Source organism: Lactuca saligna, chromosome 1 (assembly GCF_052625555.1).
Source record: "Lactuca saligna cultivar CGN05327 chromosome 1, ASM5262555v1, whole genome shotgun sequence".
In the NCBI taxonomy this organism is placed as follows: Eukaryota; Viridiplantae; Streptophyta; class Magnoliopsida; order Asterales; family Asteraceae; genus Lactuca; species Lactuca saligna.
The window spans coordinates 125,917,397-125,925,559 of NC_136417.1; the positions used below are offsets into that span (position 1 = coordinate 125,917,397).

Genomic DNA, 8,163 nt, shown 5'->3' on the forward strand with positions numbered 1-8,163 from the left:
ATTTCGGGACGAAATTCCCTCTAACGGGGGGATGATGTCACAACTGAAAATTTTGAGCTATGTAATCCATACATTCAAGTTAATGTGAATCAAAAACTTCAATCAAACACATCATACAAGTACTACAAGTAGTCATCAAACAATTGGAAAACCCTAGAAGTGCTTGTTAAGTCTATTTTAGACTAGAACTTCATTATTGGCTCCAAATGGACCAATAAGCTTCCAATTAGACTATCATGGGCTTAGAACCCTAATTGGGCTCTAATTGGACCCACACTTATTTATTTTAACATTTTGGGCCATATTGGGCCTAGAATGAAATGAATTAAGAGCTTTGAGCCATGAATAACCTAAACTAGTCCAATAAAAATATAAAAATCCTACAACATTCTTTTAAGCTTAAAACACACCTAAGATTAACTCTAATAGTGGGCTTAGGGGCAAAAGCCCAAATTTTTCCTTTTTCCCTTCACATTCTCGGCCCAAAGGCCCAAATCCAAGAAGATAAGGAAGAGTTGACTTAAGTATGCCACCTCATTATTGTCCATAGGATCTCCATGCAAGATATTTCCTTTTCCCATGCAAGTATCACTTCAAAAATCATCTCACTCCTTCCTCTCTCTCACTCTCGGCCATACACACATACACACACCAAAAATATCTCAAATTCTCTCTAGATCACTCAAGAACAACTCTCCCTCTCCACTCAAAAATCTCGAGTTCTAGGGAGCATTCAAGAGGAAATCTCCACAAAATTCTTCATCTAAGGTAAGATTATGCATAGATCTATGGTTTAAATTCTTTTGTTATCAAAAATCCTTTCCTAATCTATGCAAAAATTGTGATCTTGCATCCTAGAACCATCTCAAAACTCGAGATCTTCATCAAAGGGAGCTAAGGCCAAAAACACTTCATTTTCCTTCCATTTTTCCTTGCAAAACCGAATCAACACCCTAAGGTGAGCTTCATACCCCCTATTTTCTGTTTTTATGAGTTTTGAGGGGGGGAATACAAGTGAAAGTGTAGATCTATATGTGTTTTGTATGCCTTGTATGATTTCCATGCTTATATGTATGCTTTTATGTGTTTTTATGTTGGATCTAGCATTAAAACCCATCAAAACCGAGATATATCTTGTGTTAAATGATTTTAGCTTCAAATATATTTCTAAACACAAAGTATTTCAAGAAAAATGGCTAAGTGGTTTAGTAATAATTTTCTTTGGGTTAAAAACACAAATTTTGGGCCTAAAATGTGAAAAATGCAAAAATAAGGGCCCAAATTGACATTTCACAGATTCTGATGGATGAAGTGTGCCAAAACAGTTTCCATAAATAAATTTCTGGAAATATACTCATTTAAGGGATTAAAAACATAAATTCCAAACTTAATGGGCTAAAAATGAAAATTTCGGCCCAATAAGGCCCATTATGCGAATTTTTCTGTTTTGGAGGGCCAAAACTGTAACTTTCTGTAAAACAGCAGACTATAAGTGTTCCAAATCCTTTTCAAAGGTTTAAAATGCTTTTTAAATTTAAAAAGGACCAAAGTTGCAAAAATTTTCCAATTTGGGCCAAAATTGTCAAAGTTGCGAAAAGAAGGGATTAAAACCGAGAAAACTGCATTTTCAAGGACTTAAACTGTTTTCTATGAAAAATATGCTGAAAAATATTAATTTCAATAATTTTTGGTGTTAAAATGTCAAGAAAAATAGTTTAAGGACCAAACCGGGAAGTATTTAATAAAAAGGGTTGAAAATGTAAATTTTACAATTAATGAGGGGCTGAAAACAGGAATATTTCAAGGCTAGTTCAATGTACACAATTTGATCAAATAATGGCACCGCGACTATCGACGAAATACAATACATTACAATACCCAAAAGTCGTTGTTAAACGAATTGGCTCGGTCTCGAGCCAATAGAAATCTACAACTACTAACACTACGACACTACGATTCATACAAGTAACGTTTGGTAATACATATACATGCGAGTGTGCACAGACGTCTACGCACCATCTTTGGGCCCCACAAGTGTAAAATCTTGTTCGTTGAGCCTAGCTAGCCCAATGACCTGATCTTAAGGCCCGAAGACATTTTTTTTACGGTGTGTTGGGTTTTACCGATCCGACACAACGTAAATGGACTTTCAATGGCTTGTATACCACCGGTCCCCAAGGGTCCTTTGGTATTGCTAGTAAAGTCTACATTTCATGCGAGGCGGGTCGGGGACCCCTCGTACATTTTATCCCCAACCGGCTAATGGAGTTACCGGGGTCTTCGTGATCTCTTTCTCTTCGGATGTGGGACTACACCTAGTCAGGGCGATTGGATAACGCGATTAGTACTGACGACGCCTTCGGAGTCGTTAGTATAACTATAAACTGGGCGTTTGTGTAACGCGGGTTTGTAGTAAATAATCCTGCTCGAAAACCTTCCAACGTCGCCTGGGACTGACACTATACGCTATGCAATGGTTTCAATGTAACATCACGTAATTCAAGGAACTAGGAGAACATCGGGTTTTCCTAGGGTTTTCAATACGAACTGATTTGAAATGCATACATTTTCAATGAACATTTTTTTACAAGTATAGAAACGAACAAGCATACCTATGGATCTGCACAAACGTTTTCGAAAACTTATCTTTTCAGAAAATATCGGATTTTCTGGTGGTTCTTCAAACAATACAAACATTCGATTTCAAACACTACTTATGAACTCACCAACATTTCATATGTTGACGTTTTTTTTCAAAATACTTGTATTCTCAGGGAGCCAGTGAATCAAGGGAAATCATATCCAGTGACGGTTGCGGTTTATTTTTGTATGAATTGAACAAATTAATTTTTGGGGAATGTAATGTTTAAACAATGTATGATATGTAAACACTACTGGTTGTACTATGTTGATGAATGGTGACGAATGTTGTTATGTTTCATATATATTCAATGTTATGGTATTCAATTGAGTCACGACAGCCCCCGGACGTTTCCGCCGTCTGGTTCGGGGGTGTGACAGAGACTCTTCATATAACTTGAGGACAAGTTACAAAACTCACTTCAAGAACAAAATTAGATCAATTTTAACTAATCAACATTATCATATAATATACCACTGATCTAATCTAACTCATATAACAAGAAAATTCATATCAGATAATACAAATAATTACTTTACTATCTTAAAATTTGACATTTGTCCTTTAATTGGATGAGGATCATCATTACCAAATCAGAAAATACAATTTTTATGATTACAAAACAGTTTGTGGTAATAACCCTAGTCCAATTCTGGCCAAAAACTCGAAATTATACAAACTGAAGCCTCTAGTCAACGAGTATATGAACTGGACTCGTCGAGTTACCCTTTTATTGAGAGGACTCATCGAGTCAGTTAGTGGACTCGACGAGTTCATCAGTCAGAGGCCAGGAAATCGATTTTTTCAGCTTTGAAAATTTACCAAGCATCAAATATAATAGAAAACAATCCTAGGCTTTGATACCACTATTGGGTTTTAAGCACTATAACACTCGTATGATGCACATGCAACTCTAGATGCTTTGGATCTTTGTTTTCTCTAATAATACATGCAATTTCTATTTTCAAAAGCATGCATCCTAACTATCATACAATAGAGGATATACAACATAAAACTAATAGTTAGATGAATACCTCTTATGTAGTTTGAAGTTATTTGCCTTAGAAAGCTTTAGCACCTCAAGTGTGATGCCTATAATGTGTCACAAACACTAAATGAAAGAGGAGGCTTGAGAGAATAAGCTAATTAGCTCAAAATCGATTATCACTCTCTTAGAATGAATGGGCAACCGGTTTTGGCTCTAGGGGTGTGTTTTATAGTGTTACAAAGGCTAGGGTTTCATCCATGCAAACTCCACCATGACCCTTCATATTACTTAGGCTCCATGGGTTTAAACCTCCATGGACTATCCATGGATAATCATATTGGTTTAGCTCATCCTAATTAACCATGGGTTATTGGCCCACACTATAAGAATCATTGATTTACTTAATCAGTTCCTGTATATTTAGTCTCTTTTGATCATTAAATTAATTCCAAATTAATTCTTAATCAATACTAATTAAATAATATGATTTCTCAATTAATATATTATAGTTATAATATATAAATAAATCAGAAATAACCTTATTCTCAAAAGTCCATCCTATCAAATTGCACTAGTGAAGGCAACCCAAAAGGACCATGCTACTATCTGGTCAAGTACATCCCAATCATAGTTATCGGCTTAGACACTTAATCCAACATTTTGATGATAGAAAGTTACATAATTCTTGTTTCCTAATGATTATTACATAGTATCCGAATTATTGCACACTTCCTAATATATATGAACAGAGAGGATAATAGTAAAACTTCTCCTGTTCAAGAAACATTCAGCTTATCAAGTTCCTGAAAACACATGCATTTGGAAAATACGTCAACATAAAGTTGGTGAGTTCATAGGTTTTGACTCTAAGTAAAATAGTACGTTTTCCAAGTTTATAGTATAGTTTGAAAGTATCATTTTGACCCATACTTATCTCCAAGAATTACTATATATCCTAGGTATAATAGTTTACTTATTATATAAGTGGAATACCTAAACATTCCTTGTACATAGAGTATAAGTATTGGGGAAACTTATACTTAACATTAATACGTGTATAACGACAAAGTAAAATGTTTCTAACAATTTTCTACCATGAGTCTGTAACCGTTGCTATGACAGACAAAACCTTTGACAAAAACAAATCCCACCAATGTTTCCATGAAGGATTTCCACCATTGATGTTATAAAACTGGGCTACCATGAAGGATTCCACCCATATATAAACAACACAGTGCGCTTCATCGACGTCAGATCAATAAACAAATAAAAGGACAGTTCATCACTCGCTTATGTTGGGTTGTAGCTAGCAACCACGAGTGGGTTGTTCAGCCCGTATAGTTTCATACACAACTTCCTCGCTCACACGAGATTAACGGTTACAGGTCAGAGGACTTCTAATAAGATCCCCAATCTTAGTTGATGAATACATAAGCTCATGTAGGCTTTGTCGACTTCCTATAGTCCTAACAGAAAAAGCATTTTCGTGTCTAAAACCCTAAGTTACTAGACTATGCTTTTAAACATTACTCCTAATTTCATAATACTTAGGCAGTACAACAATTATAACTTGAATTAAACCAAGTTTTATCTTAACGTAAAACCAATAATAACAGCATACTTAGCAAGTATATATAGAACTCCCAAATGTAACTTCAGGACTATATTAATAACATACCAGGTTTTATCTTAACAAAACCAATAATAACAACATACTTAACAATTAGTAGGGATGGCAAAAAAAACCCAACCCCGACGGGAAAACCCGATTCCCAAAGTTTTTGGGTCGGATCAGGTTGCTCTTATCGGGTATCGGGTCATTATCAGGTTTTTTGTTCGGGTTCAGGGCAGGGAGTGGGATATGCGTGCCCCACCCCGAAATCTCTCTTTATATATATTAAATTACATTTATGCCCCCTTAAAGAATTAACCCTAAAAAAGGGGCTAGGGTTCGTTTTATATTTCTATTGATCTACTCATCCAGGCTCCAGCCAACAAAGACACTCCCAAAGGCCAATGACCCAAATCGAAATTACATTCTCATTTCTTCATACTTCAATCTTCATTTGTTCAAGTCGCATAGAGATTAGAGAGAGCAGAGTTAGAGATGACACTCCACCGACAATCTCATGAACATTCTCATTTCTTCATACTTCAATCTTCACTTGTTCAACTGACGCACCAATCTGCTGGTTAGTGACAACTGGTCAACCTTTATGCTCTTGGTGCTTGTGGTTTAGCCTAGGTTCCTCGTTCAACAACTGAACACATTATTTAACCTTTCGCACGGTTCCTCGTTCCTTTTCATCTGTGGCAGGCTCGCACCAACTATAGCAAGCAGGTAAGATTAAGTATTTTTTGCTTATTCCATTGGAAGTACATCTGTTGAACATATAGGTTTACATATTAAAATGCACATAAATCTGGTTTTGAAGCACATCTGACCTTGTGAGTTGTGAGTTGTGATATGTTCATACCTTGTGAGTTGTGACCTGTTAAATATTTTTTTGTTATTGAATCTGATTTCTAATTTACTGAATTGATTTCAGATTATGGTGTCTTGAACTTGCTAAATCAATTTCTATATCTAATTAATGTTAGTACAGATAGGAAAAAAGGAAAAGAATGTTTTACATACTGAACCACAAACTACTATGACAATTTGATTTATTGACAATGATTCTAGAAATATGTTAGACGAATATTGATAACAAATCCAGTCATCTAGATTGATAATAAGTGTAGATAACAGCTCGATCAAATCAAGTTAGGTTATAATGAATAGCACACTAAAAATCAGAACTCAGAAGGTAGGATTCAGAAGTAACTAGTATATAAGGAATCAAACGAATGCATCCAAAGATCTGAATGAAATTTACAGCATGATGTATGATGATAATGTGATAATGAGATGATTTCCACCTTTGAATTGATTTCTCATTATGATTTTTGATTTTTGATTTTTTTTTGCTGTTAAATCAAGTGTTAACTATTAAATCTAGACTGAAGCTCTCTTTCCTCTGTATAGTATTATCGTTGTTGAGTTTTTTTAATGTGCAGGGAATGGATGTGTTCCTAATTGAGGAAGAAAATCATAAATATGAAGAAAGAGTAAGAATTTACATCTTTGAATTGGTTGTAATATAGTTATTAATCATTTCATAATATGTGATATGTATCTGTTGAAAAGAAGAGGTTCATGGCACATGAAGCTTGTCATATTGTATTAGCACGTATATTTCCTTATGTTTTCTCTACATCCTTGAGATGTGCTTACTTTATTCTTCCATTTTTTAAGTTGGGTAGGAAAATGTGGTCAGTTCTACGAGAGCATAATGGAGTGTTTTTTCATTTGTAAAGAAGGAAGGACACCCTTGAAGAAACCTTACACTTTAATGGTTATGGAACAAGTTTGGATGGCTTTGTTTGATTTGGAGTTTGTTTTAAATGTAATGTAATATTGTGATGAATCTAGCTTTTCATATTTGATTGTATGATGTTATGGTCTAATTTGGTGTTGTGTAAGTTTATAATTTTTTACTATATTCGAGTTTTTCCAAACAATGTCAATTTTTTTTTGGCATAAATTTTTGGTTTTGGGATGGGTTTTCGGGTCTTTATCGGGTTTTGGGTTTAGGGTCGAGTTTGGGGAAATTTTTAGCCCCGATGGGGCGCCCCGATAAGAAACCCCTCGGGTATCAAGTTAGAGTCGGGGACAAATTTAGATACCGGGTTCGGGTTTGGATACGCTGCCCCGCCGCGAACCCGCCCCATTGTCATTCCTAATAATTAGTATATAGAACTTCCGAGTATAACTTCAGAAGGATATCGCACATAACATATATATATATATATATATATATATATATATATATATATATATATATATATATATATATATATATATATGACTCCCATGTATAACTTAAGGTCTACATTAGTATAATAATATGCTACTAAGTTTAAGATAGTTGTATGTTTTCAATATATATTGGATATATTCTAGGTATATATTATACAAAACAACTATATCCCAGTTAATATAACTATCTATGTTGATATGAACATACTATCATATAAACATAATATTAACTTTTAGATAATATTTAACATGTATTTTCTCCCGAAAACATTAAAAAGTGGGACCGTGAAACTCTCCCTAGTAACATGATTTTATGGAATCTAACTAGAAACGGTCAGTGGTTTGTGGTCGTCGGGCTCGGGACACGGAGTGCCTTTAACAAACTAGAGAGAAACAAGAGATTTTCGGTGTAAGAATGGTTAGGGTCGAACTTGCTATTTATAGGTTGATCATGAAAAGTCCACATCGTGGGCTTCTTGTCCACGTCATGGATCATGGTTACATCACCTCGTAGACTTGCCATTTGGATCCTAGCTTCGAAAGGTGTCATGATACTGACTTCACATCGTGGCCTTTAATGTCCACGTCGTGGACATTTAACACATCGCTTTCGTAGACTTGCCATCTACATTCTAGCATTGAGATGTTTCCTAGATCACATTCATGTCGTGG

General features: G+C 35.0%; 1 long non-coding RNA gene across 1 annotated transcript; it reads left to right on the top strand.

The window, feature by feature from the left end:
- The first annotated feature begins 5,574 nt into the window (after positions 1-5,574).
- On the top strand, positions 5,575-7,139 carry LOC145000828 (uncharacterized). The gene is made up of 3 exons (XR_013661375.1): positions 5,575-5,970; positions 6,690-6,740; positions 6,928-7,139. It is a non-coding gene; the product is annotated as an uncharacterized LOC145000828 (long non-coding RNA).
- Positions 7,140-8,163: the final 1,024 nt, after the last annotated feature.